The following is a 17556-nucleotide window of genomic DNA, read 5'->3' on the forward strand; positions in this document are numbered from 1 at the left end:
AAGTACAAACTTTTTTTTAAGATAACTATCTTGCTTTGATTATAAAGTATATTGTGAATGATATGTGATATAATTTTTCTATTGTTATATGTAATGTTATATATTCTTGAGATCTCATTTACCGTGTCTTCTAAGCTATATTCCTGAAAAAGTACAAACTTTTTTTTAAGATAACTATCTTGCTTTGATTATAAAGTATATTGTGAATGATATGTGATATAATTTTTCTATTGTTATATGTAATGTTATATATTCTTGAGATCTCATTTACCGTGTCTTCTAAGCTATATTCCTGAAAATTATAGATGTTAGGACAAGCTAGGCAAGTTGAGTCAGAAACTGAGCCGCAGCAGGCTCCATAATACTTGATTGATATCATAGTGCCAAATGCAGCTAGAATAGCAGTCCTAGAGGAGCAAATAGAAAACAATATTCTGCCAGCAATATTATCATCTAAAGTTCCACCACTAATCGCACCAGCCGAGCCTATTACAATGGCGTCATCATGAGTTATGTGAACACCAGCTACCGTTAGAGCCGCAGGGCAAGAAGGAAACCTTAAAACAGAACAATCCAGAGATAAGGGCAAAAACAAAAGAACATTCACAGAACCAGGAAGACCTCAACAACAGTAGCAACATAGTGTTAGTCCGAAAGGACAACAGCAGCAGCGAGGCTCTTATAAGAATGGGTCGCAGCAGAATTTGAGGGTGCCGCAGCAGTGGAAGATTCAACGCAAGATTCAGGGTGCATGCTATAACTGCAACAAAATCGGACATATGGTGAGGGATTGTCACAAGGCACCAGCAAGAGGATAGCAAGGCAGAGGCCGGAGTCAGCAGCCGCAGAGCCGCAGGTATAGCTATCAGTAGAGGATTAAGACACCACTATCAACCTTGAGAATTGAGTGTTAGATGCATGCTATTCAAGAGTTACCTCAGAGTCAGATAGTTTCAAATTCTACAGAGCCTTCAGTGTGGCAGATCATAATTTTCGGTCGAGCTTTTATAATGTACCACGTGATTATGATGTGAACAGAGCCACAGTGGAAGGTAAGTTCTTGGTGAACTCCTTCCCAACTCGTATCTTTTTGGTTTAGGAACTTCGCGTTCCTTTTTATTTATTTATGCTATCATGGATAGACTTCAGTTAGTTATAATTTCCCTAGACATTTCTTTGTGAGTTCCTACTCCTTTGGGAAAGGCATCCCTCTTAGAGAGTATTTGTAGGAGATGCATTATCAGCTTAGACGAGTCTAAGTTCGTAGTTGATTTGATAATCTTAAATATGTCCGAGTCCGATGTGATTCGTAGTATGGGATGGTTATCTTCCTACCATGTTAGTATCGATTGTTTGTGAAGACAGACAACTTATGAGCATTCAATGGGTTTGGGTAGATAGTAACAACCTCATAGGGTATCCAGAATACGTAGTCATATCTGTCATACGTCGGAGAGGTCATGATGTAGGATCAGGGAGCAGATTTGAGTGAGACATGAGTTGTCTCACAATATACGGATATCTTTCAGGACATACCTAGATTACTTCTAGAAAGAGAGGTTAAGGTTTACATCGAGATGTAGCTAGGCACAGCACCAATACCCCGAACACCTTATCGTATAGCACATGTTGAATGAACTACTATCTTAGTGATTTATTCACCGGAGTCATTCTTCATGGGGAGCACCAGTGTTTTTTGTGGAGAAGAATGATGGTAGTATATGTTTGTGTATAGATTATCGTGAGTTGAATAAGAACACCATCCAAAATAGGTATCCACTATCGAGGATTGATGACTTATTTGGCCAGTTGTAGGGAGTGTAGTATTTCTCAAAGATTGATCTTTGTTCTAGTTATCATCAGTTACATGTTCGGGAGCTGGATATTTCCAAGATTGCCTTTCTGACTCGATATGGGTCTTTCGAGTTTCTTGTCATGCTATTTGGGCTGACCAATACACCTTCAGTATTCATGGATTTGATGAACCGGGTTTTTCATCCATACTTAGACCAGTTTGTGATCATGTTTATCGATGATATCCTCATTTACTCATGATCCGAGGCCGAGCATGAGCAGCATCAATGATTAGCGTCGAGACTTTACAAGAGCACCAATTATATGCTAAGTTCAACAAGTGCGAGTTGTGGTTATCTGAGGTCAGATTTTTAGGCCATGTTATCAGCAAGGATGACATTACTATAGATCCAGCCAAGGTAGAGGCAATACTTGATTGGGAGCCTTCTAAGACCATTACAGAGATTCATAACTTCTTAGGTCTGACCTGCTATTATAGGAAATTCATCTAGGACTTCTCGAAGATTGCCACGATATTAACATGCCTTACGAAGAAGGGTGTATAGTTTATTTAGGGCCATGGCCTTGAGACTTTGAAGACTAAGTTGACTATAGCGCTGGTGTTGACCATCCGAACAGTGATAAGACCTTTGTTGTCTATACGGATGCATCTTTATCGGATCTAGGAGGCATTTTGATGCAGACCCAGAGAGTAGTAGCTTACATTTTGAGGCAGTTAAGGACTCATGAGTAGAACTATCTCACTCATGACTTGGAATTAGTAGCAGTGGTCTTTGTACTAAAAATATGGAGGCATTGCCTTTATGGAGTACAGTTTGAGTTGTTCACAGACCACCAGAGTCTGAAGTATCTTTTCTCCCAAAAGGAACTCAACCAGAGGCAACGATGATGGGTCGAGTTCATTAAGGATTACGAGTTCGTGCTTCAGTATCATCCGGGGAAGGTGAACGTTATAGCAAACGCGTTGAGTAGGAAGCGTCATCGCGGGCTTGTAGCTTTAAGGTGCTCGTTGTACTGAGATCTTCACACCCTTAGCTAGTTTGATTTTAGACTAGAGATTGATGGGAGTAGCACATTATTAGGGGCTTTGGCCATGCAAACAACATGGGCTGATAGAGTGGTCAGCGTTCAGTTGGAGGACTCTTAGATTCAAACCCGAAAGGAGGAGATTTCTAAAGAGCCTAAGGCTGATTGGACCATTAGAATAGATGGAGGTCTTCGAATAAAGGGCCGGTTAGTCATGCCAAATAATCCACAGTTAAAGAAGGATTTATTTGATGAGGCACATCGCACCAAGTACACAGTGCATCCAGGCACAACCAAAATGTACAAGGACCTGAAGTGATATTTTTGGTGGAGTGGCATGCATAGGGAGGTTGTAGAGTATGTAGCTAAGTGTTTTACCTTTCAGCAAGTAAAGGCAGAACATCAGACCCGTAGAAACCCTACAACCTTTATCCATTCCTGAGTGAAAGTAGGCAGATATTTTTATGGATTTCATCGTAGGCTTGCTGAGGTTGAGCAAGAGGAATGATTCCATTTGGGTGATAGTTGATCAGTTAACGAAGTCGTCATATTTCTTACTGGTGAAGACGACTTACATGGCGGAGACTTATGCGAGGATTTTTATTCGGGAGATAGTTTGATTGCATAGAGTTCCAGAGATGATTGTATCAGATCGTGGCTCAAATTTCACATCTTATTTTTGAAAGAACTTCCGGAATTCGTTCGGCAGCCAGTTATCATATAGCAATGTTTTCCACCTACAGATAGATGGGCAAACGGAGAGAGATAACCAAATGTTGGAGAACATGTTGCGGACATGTGTTATTGATTTCCAGGGTAGTTAGGAGGATCACATCCCATTGATTGAGTTTGTATACAATAACAATTATCAATCACCTATACGCATGACTCCTTATGAAGCATTGTACGGGAGGCCTTGTAGATCCCCGATTTGTTAGATTGAGTCAGAGAGCAGCTTATTACTTGGACCAAAGTTCGTGAGACAGACTATGAAGAAGGTAGCATTGATTCGGAAATATATTCTTGTAGCTCAGAGTCGGCAAAAGAGCTACACAGACCAGAGGCGATGACCTTAAAAGTTTTAGGTTGGAGATTATGTTATATTGAAGGTGTCATCGATGAAGGGTGTTCAGCAATTTGGCAGAAGGGGAAAGCTTGCCTCGAGATACATTGGTTTGTTCAGGATTGTTGAGTGCATTGGAGTCGTACATATAGGCTAGATCTTACAGCATTGATGTCGGGTGTACATGATATTTTTCATGTTTCGATACTCAAGAAGCATTTACGAGATGAGGAGCAACAGAGGGTGATTTTTGCACTAGATTTTGATCTTCAGACTGATTTGACCACCATCGAAATTCTAGTTTGCATCCTTGCCAGTGATGATAAGAAGCTTAGGAATAAGGTAATTTCTTTAGTGAAGATTTAGTGGAACTGGAAAGGAGCTGAAGAGGCTTCTTGGAAGCGTGAGGAGGATATGTGTCGCGGCAACCCTCACCTGTTTGAGCAGGTAAAATGATTAGTTATGATTTGTTTGTCATTCATGTTATTTATATAGCCACATTTACATTTAACGCTAGAATGAGGGTATTGACACTTAGCTCCTAATCACTCGGAACACGTGGTATATATATGGGGGTTCATTATTTGGATTTTTAGCCTGGCGTACTAGTTCTATTTAATTAAGGGTTAAGTGGGAGTATTTGCATTCTTGATAGTTAAATGTAAATGATTGCTTGTGATTCATATCTAGAAATTAATGGTACGAGATGTGTACGGGAGATTTTCCTTGTCTGGATTATCCCCTCAGCATGCTTTTCTCATATTATTAATCTCTAAGATACAATTATAGAATTTTGAGGACGAAATTCTTTTAGGGGGTGAATGTAAAACCCCGTAAATTTTGAAAATATTTTCATTTATATTGATAAATGAGTTTTAATTATGGTAAATATTATTTATGGATGAATGAGTATATTAGCAATTGATTTGAGATCAATTAAGAGTATATATAAGAGTATACAAAGGTTAAACATGCACAAAAAATCAAAGGCTGGAAATAGCCTCTGATCAGTCGATTGATGTTGTCATCAGTTGACTGACGGTCTATTTCCAGACTTCTTTTGGGTTTTGGGTTGGGTTGTTTTTTATTCGGGTTTGCACCTATATATACATGTTTTATCACGAAAATTTCACCTTTTCATCAGTTTTACAAACCCTAGCAGCCCTCTCCTCCTCTCTCAAATCCTAACCCTATTTTGAGATTTTCGGGAGAGTTTTGTGGGGCGAATAACGAGAAAAGGGAGAGATCTACGATCTTGGTGAGGAGTGTGCTCGTGCGTGTTTGGGAGTTCAGCATAATGTTTGAGGCAAGATCATCTTCCTCTAAACCTTCCCTTAGTTAAAATTAAGCCTTTTATATGATTAGTGTGATTAATCTCATGTTTATGGCAAATCTAATGTGTTAGAGCCTAATTTATGATGTTAAATCTTAAATCACTATTATGAATAGTTGAACAAATCAGGGACTGATGTGTTTAGATGATCATGATCATTAGAGTGATATTTAACTTGTTATTTTCATTTTAAAAAGGTTTAAATGCACTAATTAATCAGGTTGAACACAAAATGTGTTAATTAGAGGCTAAACCCTAGTTCTATGAATCCACATGAGTTTATCAAGTTTAAATAATCTCTTGTTTAGTAATAATGAGTTTTCAAATTATTTTTTGTCAAGTCTATTTATAAAAACCTGAGTTTTGAAGAAAAACACACAAAAACCCGAAGCTGGCTGTTTTCGGTCTGATCGGTCGACTAACAAGGAGTGTCAGTCGACCAACGGGCTCGACCATGCTCTCGATCTCGTAAGCTCAGCCGATGAGTCGATCGAAGATTTTTTTTCGGTCGACTGATCAGGCTAAATTTGTGAGAATTTCTTCCTTTACTCATGGATTCCTTTCTTTTACGCGTGGGTTCGTTTCGCAAGCGTGTAGTGCAAGTTGTGAGCTGATAATTATGCATGTTTTGGGGAGTACACGTACGAGTTGTACATCGATGCACAAATGTTGTAAACGAGGATACATGTGGTGGTCTTGAGCACGCACAAGTGTTTAGAAGTACGTAACCTAAGTTCTTCTCTTGTCATAATAGATAATGATAACTAAATAGAGTAGCATATGTTGATTCGCACTTTGATGCGATGAGGCTAGTGAGCTGCCTATTGTAGGCGTATAAAACTACCTATGGGTCCCTTAGCACAGCTCGACACGGTGATTCGACAAATCAACGAACCATCGGGTGACGTATCTAAACACGAGCGCTAGTCCACCCCACCGAAGCCAAGTGACACGCGACGAAGCGGATTAACGAGGCGACGAGGTTAACGGACCGCACGCAAACAACGGAATAAATCCACTCGCGTGCGGAATCAAGCTAACGGTTCGGTGAGTCAACGAGTCATCCAACTGTGGAACAGATTCAAACTCGAATACCGAAGCGGATTTACAGCCAAATCGGGATCCAGGTGGCCGAGCCACCTAGGTGGCCGAGCCACCTAGGTGGCCGAGCCACCTAGGTGCCCGAGCCACCTAGGTGCCCGAGCCACCTAGGTGCCCGGGCACAGTTCAGAGCCTATAAATAGATCTGGATGCTCATTATTTTGGGGGTTGGAACTTTTGGAGCCGAAACTCTGCTGGATTGAGAATTGGACTTGAACTTTCGGAGCTTTGAAGACTCGACTTTCAGATCTGGTTCTTGGTGAGCATCCACGTCAGATAAGGTAGGAGTTCGAGAGAGAGAGAGAGATCAGATCTGAGATCTACACGAATATCCTCCGGATCAAAACTTGGCTTTTGATCCCGAGAAGAGTATCGATTTTGCTTGGTCGATTTCGATTACTAAAGGCTATTATTTCCTTAGCGAAATAGTACCCCCGGCTGTTATTTCCTTCGTGAAATATCACCCGTCAAATCGTGTAGATCCAACCGGATCAAAATCACGCGGTGGTCCACGGATTAACCTCGGCGCAGGCGAAGAACCCACAAAAGCGAGAGACCGCAAAACAGGATCTCGTGATTCGTTCGACATAAAAGGAAAGTTGTAATTTTCATTTTCTTTTGATTTTGTTGTAACCAGATCTTATAAAAAGACCGGATCTTTTGTAATCGATAAACTATTACTTGAGAGTGCAATGGAATTGAAGAACACAATTTTTCCCGCGAACAATCTGGCGACCATAGTGGGAGCCACTGATCTCGCTGCCGAGATCGTTGCGTCGCAGCCGCGGATCTCGATCCCGGTCGAGGAGGAGGTCGAGTATGAATTCGACCAGCAAAAGTTCAAGGAGTATCTGTCATCCTCATCCGGATCTACCTCCCCCCGCAAGTCCAAGAAGTTCTCCTCCAGGAGAAAAGTTCGTTGGTACGAAGAAGTACAGAATGCTGACGAAGCCCTCACCCCAATTGATGCCAAAGTTACATCGGGTGAAGTTCCACCGACCTCCAACCAGGTCAAATCTGTTCCTGCCAACGCCTCCGCCGTTGAAGCACCGACCTCCAACCAGGTCAAATCTGTTCCTGCCAACGCCTCCGCCGTTGAAGGAGTAATGACTCTCTCCAAGAGAGCTCGCCAGAGGCTGTTCGCTCGAAAAATCGTTGCTTTCTTCATTGATTCCATTGCTATCTTGAATAACAGTTTTTCGGTTACAGAAGATCCGGTCTTTTTTTAGATCCGGTTACAATGAAAATCAAAAATAAAGAAAATTAAAAATTACAACTTTTTCTCTTTTGTCGAACAAATCGCGAGCTCCTGTTATTCGGTCACTCGCTTGCGTGGGTTGTTTGCCTGCGCCGGGGTTGTTTGCCGTGGACCACCACACGATCTAGATCCGGACAGATCTACGCAGTATAACGGGTATTATTTCACCAAGGAAATAATAGCCGGAGGGATTATTTCACCAAGGAAACAATCGCTCGAATCTCGGGATCAAAGACCAAGCTTTGATCCGGAGTGTAACAACGTAGATCTGAGATCTTGATCCCCTCAAACTCCTGCCTTTTTTGTGATGCGGGTGCTCGCCGAGAATCAGATCCGAACGTCCAAGTCTTCAAGCCTTCAAAAAAAACTCCAAGATGAGGTCTCAATCCGGCAGAGTTTCGGCTCTCCAAAAGTTCTTCCAAAAGTCCCCTCAAATGATGAATGACCCCGCCTATTTATAGGCAACCAGATCTGTGCATTTGGCACAGATCTGGGACAACCAGATCTGGGCGGCCACCTCAGGGGGGCTCGGCCTTGGCCGAGCCACTCCGGGCTTTGTGTGTGTCCGTCGTCCGGTTGTTTTGGTCCTTGTATCCGCTTCGTCCGTGATTCGGTTGATTGGTCTGAAATCGATTCGTTGACTTGATTCCTGATTTGGAAGTCTGGATCCCGATTAGGCAGTAAATCGGCTTTGGTGTCTGAGTTCGAATCCGTTATATGGTTGGATGACTCGTTGACTCCCTGGACCGTTGGTTTGATTCCGCACGCGAGTGGATTCATTCCGTCGTTCACGTGCGGTTCGTCAGCTTCGTAGCCTTGTTAATCCGCTTCGTTGCGTGTCACTTGGCTTCGGTGTTGTGGACTGACGTTCGTGCTTAGATACGTCGCCCGATGGTTCATTAGTTCGTGTTGAGCCGTGTTAAGGGACCTATAAGCAATTTTATATGCCTACAGATACCCCCTCCAAAGTTTTCCAGTCTCGTTCTTTTATAGAAGAGTCTGGAATACTTTGGATATGACTGTCCCAACCTTCAATTGGTGTAACGGGATCTTGGAATGGCTTCTGTTCTCGATTCCTTCAATCCTCCAGGCTATTCGGTGCTTTGTCGAATGCTTGAGAGGGTTCCGGTGCTGCATTTATTATCTGACCGTTGTCGGAATTTTGAATTTGAAGTCGATTCTTGATTTCCTGGCTTTTTTAGCTCGAGTTAGTTGCTCAACATGGAATTGACCATCGGTTGACGGCTTTGAATCTTCATTGTGACGCGTTGTCCGGCGTTTAACACAGTTTATACTCGTAAGTATTTTGGAGTCTACACAGTTTAAGCTCTTAAGGAGTTGGAGCGGGGAGGTCTAGTTTATACTCATACACTCCTGGGAGTTATGTTAAGTTATCCTTAAGAATATTTTTTTAGAAAAATATTCTCCAGAAACTTCTTAACAAAGAGGAGGGAATAGTTTATACTCGTATACCTTATTGGAGTATTCTTTAGGTTCGAATAATCTGAACCGGCCCAAAAAATGTGCCAAAAAGGCAGTATTTGGGTTCAAAAATCTCTCCGACCCTTCCAGATATATGGTAGAGGGGTTAAATAGGTGAAAGACTGAACCGTAGGTTGATCAAAAGTCGTTTCAATGCTTAATTCAGCTCCAATTTGAATTCTGGTTCAAATTTGGTTCAAACTGGTTCAATTTGGCTCAGACTGGCTCATTCTGGTTCAATTTGGCTCAATTTGGCTCATTCTGGTCTGGTCTGGTCCAGCCAGGTTTAATCTGGCTCAATTTGGCTCATTCTGGCTCAATCTGGCTCAACCTGGCTTGGTCTGGTTCAGCCCTGGTCTGGTCTGGTTCAGCCAGATCTGGTTCAAGGCTATAAAAGGGGTTTTTTCTTTTTTCTTTTTCTTTTTCTTCCTCTCTTTCTAGGGCCGGCCACCCCCTCCCTCTCTTCTCTTGATTTCTCTTCCCTCGAGCATCCATTCTCTTTCAAACCTTGATATTTGTCTTAGATCTGGCTTTCCTTTGAATCTTGGACTGAGGAATCTCCCAAAAACTCCAAATAAAAAGTTTCTCTCAGGCCCCTCGAGCGTGTGGTTCAAGTTTCCTTAAAGGTCTCGCCTTTATTGGATTTTGGGCTTTTCTTCAGGTAAATCCTCTGCCATCTTGATCATTTCATGTTTGATCTAGCGTATGGAGTCGCGGGATCGCATATAAGGGTTGAGGGTGTGATTTGATGCCTCAAACTCGCCTTTTTAGGGGTGAAAATGGGATTTTTCCTTTTCTAGAGATCTGATCCTTCAATTTACCTTGCAGGTTTCTATGTCCCGTATGGCGAGGGGTCAATCCTCTACCGCGCCGACTGATGGCGCGCCTCCCTCTTATGCCGGTGAGCCACTTTTTTCTGAAAATTTACAAATTAGTCCATTTTTTCTTGGAAATTTACAAATTGGTCCTTTTAACCCCACGTTGTTCTCCTTGGTGAGGCAATCGGGAAGAGCCTTGATTCTCCTTGGTGAGGATCGACGCTTCAAAGATATGTTTTGCTTGGTCAAAACACTATCTCATAATAAATAAAGGGGGCGTTTTGTCGCTGCGTTGTGCCTTATAAGGCAGGGATATATTGTCGATATACCCTATCTTATGAAGGCGCAACGTGGCCAAAACGTCACACCCTTTATAAGGCAATGACTCTATCTTACCCCTTCGTAAGATGAGTTCAATTTCCTTTTATAACTGGAATTAACAAACGTTTAATTGCTTGTTCTCAGTTGAATACCCTTCTGGAGCGTTCTCATCTCACGCAGTATACGGGCGTCGTGGCGAGTATTATTCGACCTCCGACGATGTTTTCCTTATCCCAGTCACTCCTCAGTTCGTTTTGGACACATCGACTGAGGTTGTAGAGGCGGTGAAGGAAGGTGGGCACCGAGCTCTTCGACAGTTGATTACCGATGCACCACTTGTGAAGGACGCCAGTTCCGTTCAGTCTCTCAGGAAGACTGATTTTTTGTTTGGTGATTCTGTCAGAGATCCCGATGCAGTGTTTATTGACGCTGAGCAGTGGCTTCATAAGGCTGGCAGTAGTTTCCTGTATTTGCCGAAGATTCCTCGACATCGTTCTTTGACTGAGCTCAGGCGTCAGGCTGTGAAACGGGAGATGTCGTGGCGCTTGACAGAGGAGCATGAGAGCGTTCACTGCGGCTACATTACTCATCAGGCAGTTCCTGGTTCGAGCAGGAATCATATTGTTGGACTGCGTCCTGGAGTACTGGGACTAGATGCACCGCCCCGCAACGAATTCCTTGCCTCTGCTTCTACTTTGAGGAATCACCTCGCTAATTTAGGACGGGAGATGCCTGCACCGCGCCACAGATTCTATGGTTGGGTCCATTCTTTGGACAAGTTTTGGTGGACCCGTATGACGACGTATGTCTTGAGCCGATGGGGCGAGGAGTTGCACGCTTGTGGTTTATATACAGCCGTTCGTGCCACCATGTATGGCTTGCCTGTCAGCGCAAGGCATTTTTCGTGCCACCATGCATGGTTTACCCGTTAGTGCGAAGCATTTCTTTGCCTTATGCGAGCTTTATAATCCGGATTCGAACACCTTTCTGACTAGGCACGGAGAGTTGGGTTTGGCTCTTCATGAGATGCATAAGATTTCTGGTTTGCCCATGGGTCAGATGTTATACCAGGAGTATTTTCCTTCCAACCATGAACTGAGTCAGCTGAAGGATCGCATGCCCGACCGCTACGAGACCTTATGGGACCTCACTTGTCACTATTACATTGCTTTGGCGCAGTCTAAGCCCCTAGCGAAGAGGACCAAATCAAATGTGAGCCTGAAGCAGTTCGCATCATATTTGTTCAGGAATCTGGAGAGCCATTCTGGCAAAACTATTTGTGAACTGGCACCGCTGACTCCTTCAGAGGTTAATGAGCTGCTGAAGAAGACTGACGCCCACTCCTATACCATTAGCAGTCCTGAGAGTGGCTTTCCTGCAGGGACTAAATTCAAATCATTCTTATGCCATGCGACCGCACCGATTCGTCCGATGACTCTCCTTGCCGGTTATCTCGCCATATGGTTGAAGAAATGTGTGGTTCCGTATCAGTCTGGTGACGCTCTGCCACTGGAAGTGCTCTATCCTGCAGTTCAGCTTGCCTACAAGAAGGAACTTTCGCTTCTTCCGGTGATGGTTGCTAACATTCATCGAGGGCTTCGGCAGATTTCTGGTGCTTTTACACGGAGAGATGATGATAAACCGACTCAGATTCCTACCATTAAGGTAGAGCTCCCGTATATTTATTTGATGGCTTGGTTCGTTCTTCATCGTTCCGATGTGATGTCAATACCGAATGCCATAGATCAGTCTGTCCCCTTTCTACAGTTGCTTGAGAATGGTGAATGGGAGGGCCGAGGATTCCCCGATATCAGGCGTCAGCTACAAGTCCACAAGTGCTGGGCATTCTCCACTTGCTTTCCACAGTTCTCCAGTCGGTACGGCGAGTGTTTGATTGATGAGGAGAAGCCGAGGGAGTATAGGACTTATCTGGATATGGGCTGCTTTAATTGGCTAGTGAACATTAGGCCGGGTTACCTGACTTTCCGGGTGGGGAACCAGTGCTTCATAGAGCCGTATCTACCTTGCCGATTCGCCCGCCAGTTCGGTTATGACCAGCTTTATGTAGGGAACCCGCGCCAGCAGCTTCGGGCTCATGGAGGTCTGGTGGACGGTCTTCGTGCATGGTTGTGGACCGTGACTGGTTGCACTGGAGCTAGGTTCAGTCTCCCAGGTACTGAGCGACAGTTGAACCTCACTTTCCTGAGCTGCAAGTGGTTGCTAGCAGCTAATAAGACTGTCCGTGTGAAGCCTATCGAAGAGTTGGTGACCGAAGAAGCCTCTCAACTTGATTCTCGTGTTATCCAGGACGGTGCTCGATCACAGAGGGCTCAGGGCAAGACCCGCCGACTTGATGCAGAAGGTCACAGGGCCTTTAGTTCTGCTGGAGAGGCCTCAGGCGGAGACCCTGAAGACTACGAGGCAGATTTGGAGCAAGGTTAGTCACCTATCTTTCTTTTTTCTTGCATTTTCAAATTACTATTTCTGACCACTATTCGATGTTTCAGGGACAGCGATCAACAGTGACGACGAATTCCGTCCTTTTACCCGGGCCAGACCTTCGATTGCTGTCCGTGCTGATAGGCGGAAAAGATTAGCCCACAAGCCGCCTGCAATTTCACGAGCATCAGAGATGGACTTGGCTGGTGAGGATCCTGTTAGTGACGGAGGTAACGTCTATTCTATAGATCATTTTCTTGATCGTTTAGAACTTCTGGCTCATGCTTTCCCATCCTATGCAGGATATCGTGAGGAAGGCGAGATGAGTCCTGCTGATAGGCGGAAGAGATTAGCCCATAAGCCGCCTGCAGGTTCGCGGGCATCTGAGATGGACTTGGCTGGTGATGATTCTGCTGGCGACAGAGGTAACATCTACTTTGTAGATCATTCTCTTGATCGTTTAGATTTTTAGGCTCATGCTTTCCCATTCCATGCAGGAGAGCGCGAGGAAGGGGAGATGAGTTTTGATCCTGCTCCTCATGAGTTTGTATCTTCTGGTGAGCCTGACTCACCTTACCAGGTAGAAAAACCTGCAGAAGCTGCCGACTTTAGGGAGGATAGTAATGTAGGACCTGATTCCGCAGATCCAGGTACATCTACTATTGACAATGTATCTTTTAGATGGTATACAAAAGAATTTGTGTATCCTCTAATCATCTCTGTACATCTTGCTTCTTCAGATAACCTGAAAGAGGCATACGAGGATTTTGGGAATAAAGAGGCTAACGCATCCATAAGGGGTAACTCATTTCTGTTGGTTGCAGTCTCTTTATTCTTCTTTGGTACTTATATTCTTTTACGTCAGATTTCTCCATTGATGATTTTGACGAGGAAGACTTGATCGCGGACACTCCTACACTCCACTTCATGTATAGCTCTCCTCAGTTTGATGGCCAGTTACCTGGAGACATATTTTCCGAGCCCACATTCAATAAGAATCTTGAGGATGATTCTTTCGAAGGTATATGTCTCCTCCCAAATTGATTATAGGACTAGCCAATTTTGACTAATGCAGCTATAATGTGATGCCTCTGAGAATTCTGACTTGTATTTAACAGGAGTTTTTGTCGAGACCAATCCTGTTGAGCCGGCTGTGGGACCAACTACACCAGTCGATACACCTCCAGCCGTTATACCTCCACCACCCCCAGTGTTTCAAGGGGAGGAAGGTATAGATTGAGCTACTAAGAAATATTATTTATTCCCTCATCAAGGCTTTTGATAGATTCTCCTTTTTGTGCAGGGCTTTCTTCTCAGCTTCATGTTCTCGTGAAGGAATTATTATCAGACAGTGACCCAGAGAAGATTGTCATTTGCATAGAAGTCCGCTCCTTCTTCTCTTTCATGAATGCTATGATTGGCAAGCTTTTCCATAGTGGACATTCTCTTCGCCAATTCAAACCTTTCCTTGATTCTAAAGTCAATTTGATAAGGGAAGCGGGACATCCAGATTTGGCATAGGCTATAGTTGATGACCTTGATTGCCTAGAGCATGAGCTTCAGATGTTTCGTGAGCTCCGAGATGCAGGTGCCTCCTCATTTATTGCTGCCGAGCTGGACACCCGCTTACAGTCATCACGCGAGACTCGGATTTTTGCTAAGCTCGAGATTCAGATGCAGCGGGGCCGAGTAGATCGAGTTAAGACGAGCCTTGCTACCAAATTATCTTCGCTTACCGAGCTCGATCTTTCTATTACCTCCTGTGCGACTGAGATAGATCAGCTCAGAAGAACACTCTGTGAAAAAGAGGAGACTTTGGACATTCTTCAGATGACGAAAGCACAGGATCAGCAAACCCACACTACTTTATCTGATGAGTTGAGATCCCTGGAGCAGAAGCTAGCCGAGACAGAAGAGATCGCTGCGAGGACTTCAGCCACCACCGAGGAGTCCATCAGGGCTGAACTTAGGCAAGCTTATGATGAGAAGCTTTCTAAGATCAGTCAGCAGATTTTTGGTCATGGTCTTGATGTATGATTTTGTTTGCTGAACATTTTGACTTTTGATTCTCTTAGTGAAACTTGCTTTCGTCTTTATTATGATTCGTCATTCCATTTGAAATGATTGACCAAAATACTCATAGGATTTTTGGCAAACCCTCAGCCATCAACAGGTTTGATGAGCCTTTACCGACCGCCGTTTGAGTCGGGCTAGCATGCGGATTATTTAAATCCGTTCGCATGTAACGCTATGCTCGGAGATTGAATTCTCCGAGAATTTGTGCTATGATGTCGAATACATAGACTTCGCCATTGTTACGGGAATAGGCTACCCGGCGACACGTGCTAGGTGTTGACTTCAAGATTTTTGGCTAACCCCCAGCCTTCAACGGATTTGATTAGCCTTTACCGACTACCGTTTGAGTCGGGCTAGCATGCGGATTGTCTAAATCCGTTCGCATATGCTAAGGGAATGAACTCCCTTAGACTTCGTGCTATGATGTCGAATACATAGACTTCGCCATTGTTACGGGAATAGGCTACCCGGCAACACGTGTTAGGTGTTGACTTTATCCCTACTTAGGCTTCGGGATAAAATACCCCAGACTGGTATTCTGGTGTCTTCTTCTATGGCGAAAGACTAAACCAGCGGCGCGTGTCAGGCGTCGGCATATCCTTTCTTAGGATTCGGGATGAAATTCCTTGGATTGGCCTCATTGCCCATATTAATTTGGACTACTTCATCTTCGGTTGGTGGTTCTCTCTGTTCGAACCTATCACCGTACTGCATGTTTAGGTGATGAACCCATGGGTCTTCCCACGTTGGCATTTGATCGTCATCCTCCAACGTAGATGGATCAGCTGTAGTCATGTTTGACATTAAGGTTTTGAACATTTCTCCCAAACTTGTGTCGGAATCCTCAGCTGAAGAATCTGGCAAGTACCCATCCTTAGCTTTGTTAGCAATTTGATCGATAATTTGCCAACCACATTCGTCATCTGATGAGACATAGCCTAAGCCTCTCTTGTGACGGTAATAGTCATCGGGTTTTCCTTTTGGTACGTATGCCGCTTTGACTGGGATACGGGATCCTCGATCGAAGTATAAACCTTCTCCGAGTGTGAAATCGTATCCTTGTTTTTCCATGAGCATGCGCGCTTCCGGACTATACTTAGATAAATGCAGACCAGATTTGTCTTCATCCTCGTCTTCTCTTAGGAAATGATCTGGCAACGGAAGATTTTCTCCTTTACCATAAATCACTTCCTTTTGTCCCCCTACCTTGGCAGGAATAATTCGGGTTGTTCCGAAAGAATGCTGAAGACTTCTCTTCATTACATAAGATGATCGGAGCGGCATACATAAATCTGGGTTATCAATAAGACGATCGAAGCGGCATATACAAGTCAGCATTATCATACAGTTCTCTTACCACATCATCAAGAGACAAGGAGTACTCTAAATCATCTTTTATTTCAATATCAGCAAGTTGCCAGTTACAACCGCCATCTGACGATTGTTCATCATCAAGATTGATTACAAAGGGTACAATGTCATTTAAAACAAAACCGCCATTGTAATCGAATCCGGCCTCGGAATCAGCTTCTTCTCCGCTGTCCGTGCCTTGGATCGATGGTTCCGTGTCAGATTCGTTACCATAAAGGAGAGAATCGGGGAAATAAATCTCATACCCTTTGAATGGTTGCTTATCTGCGACCACCGTCCTGACCCTTCCATCAGTGTCGACATATTTCAGACACTGATGTAAGGTGGAGGGAACTATAACATTACTATGGATCCAAGGCCGACCCAATAGTAAATTATAGGATGTCTCAGCATCTATCACGTAACACGTGACCTCCGTCTTCAGATCGCCCATTTGGCATTTTATTCGGATCTTCCCCAAAGGCCTTGACCCGCTTGTGTTGAATCCGTAAATGACTGTGCCTGTAGACGCCAATTTGCTGACTGGAATGCCAAGACTATGCATTAGGCGCAACGGCATAATGCTTACAGCGGAACCCGGATCTACTTGGATTCGGTTGACCTCGCTGGAGCCAATGTACCCGACAAAATACAAGGGCCGATCATGGTTTGAATTCTTCGTCTGCATGTCTTCTTTGGTGAAGGTGATGCAGGGAATGTTCTTAGCTGCCACATTGCACTGTTGAGCTAACAGTTCTAGTTCCTCAGGCGCCGGTTTGATCCGAGTGAGGAATGCTTCTGAATCGGCCAAGGCCTCTTGCAATGCTTCTCTAGTTTCTTTAGACAGCCGCAGCAACTCATATAGCGTTATCCGCGCTGGAATATTAGCTAGCTGAGCCATGATATCGAAGGCGCGTGGAGTTTTCGAACTCTCCGGTTTATCCTTTCCAATCGGACGACTGAAACGAGATTGCTTCGGATTTTGAACCTCCTCGGGCCTCTTTTCTTTATGTTTATCTACCGGCTGTCGTAGAGCTTCTTTACCCGGTGTGGGACTCGTAATCACCCCCATCTCTGTGAGAGTTTTGGCTGGTCCCCGTTTATTCACCCCCTGCTCACTAGGTGGTGGATAGTTGTAGTGATACTCATTTCCACTCAGGGTCGCGAAGACTTCCTGTTCTTCATCGGAAAGCGGGAAAGTGGGGATTCTTTCGTCATCTTCCCCTGGGATAGCAGAGACTCCATAACAAGACTTCCCTTTCCCTGTAGACTTCCTCCCGGATGACGACCCGGCCCATTGTTCATCTCCAATCAGATCGGGGTGAACCCAAAGGATTTCGCCATTTGGGGCTGTGTGTGGCACAAGTCCCTTTTGGCGCTGTCCGTGCGGGTCGTCATTCACCGTCTTCATCCCGACTTTGGTGACGCGTTTTGGCTCGAACCAAGTTGTAGGCACCGACCCAAAACTGATTGA

This window comes from Asparagus officinalis, chromosome 1, assembly GCF_001876935.1.
Source record: "Asparagus officinalis chromosome 1, Aspof.V1, whole genome shotgun sequence".
Classification (NCBI taxonomy): domain Eukaryota; kingdom Viridiplantae; phylum Streptophyta; class Magnoliopsida; order Asparagales; family Asparagaceae; genus Asparagus; species Asparagus officinalis.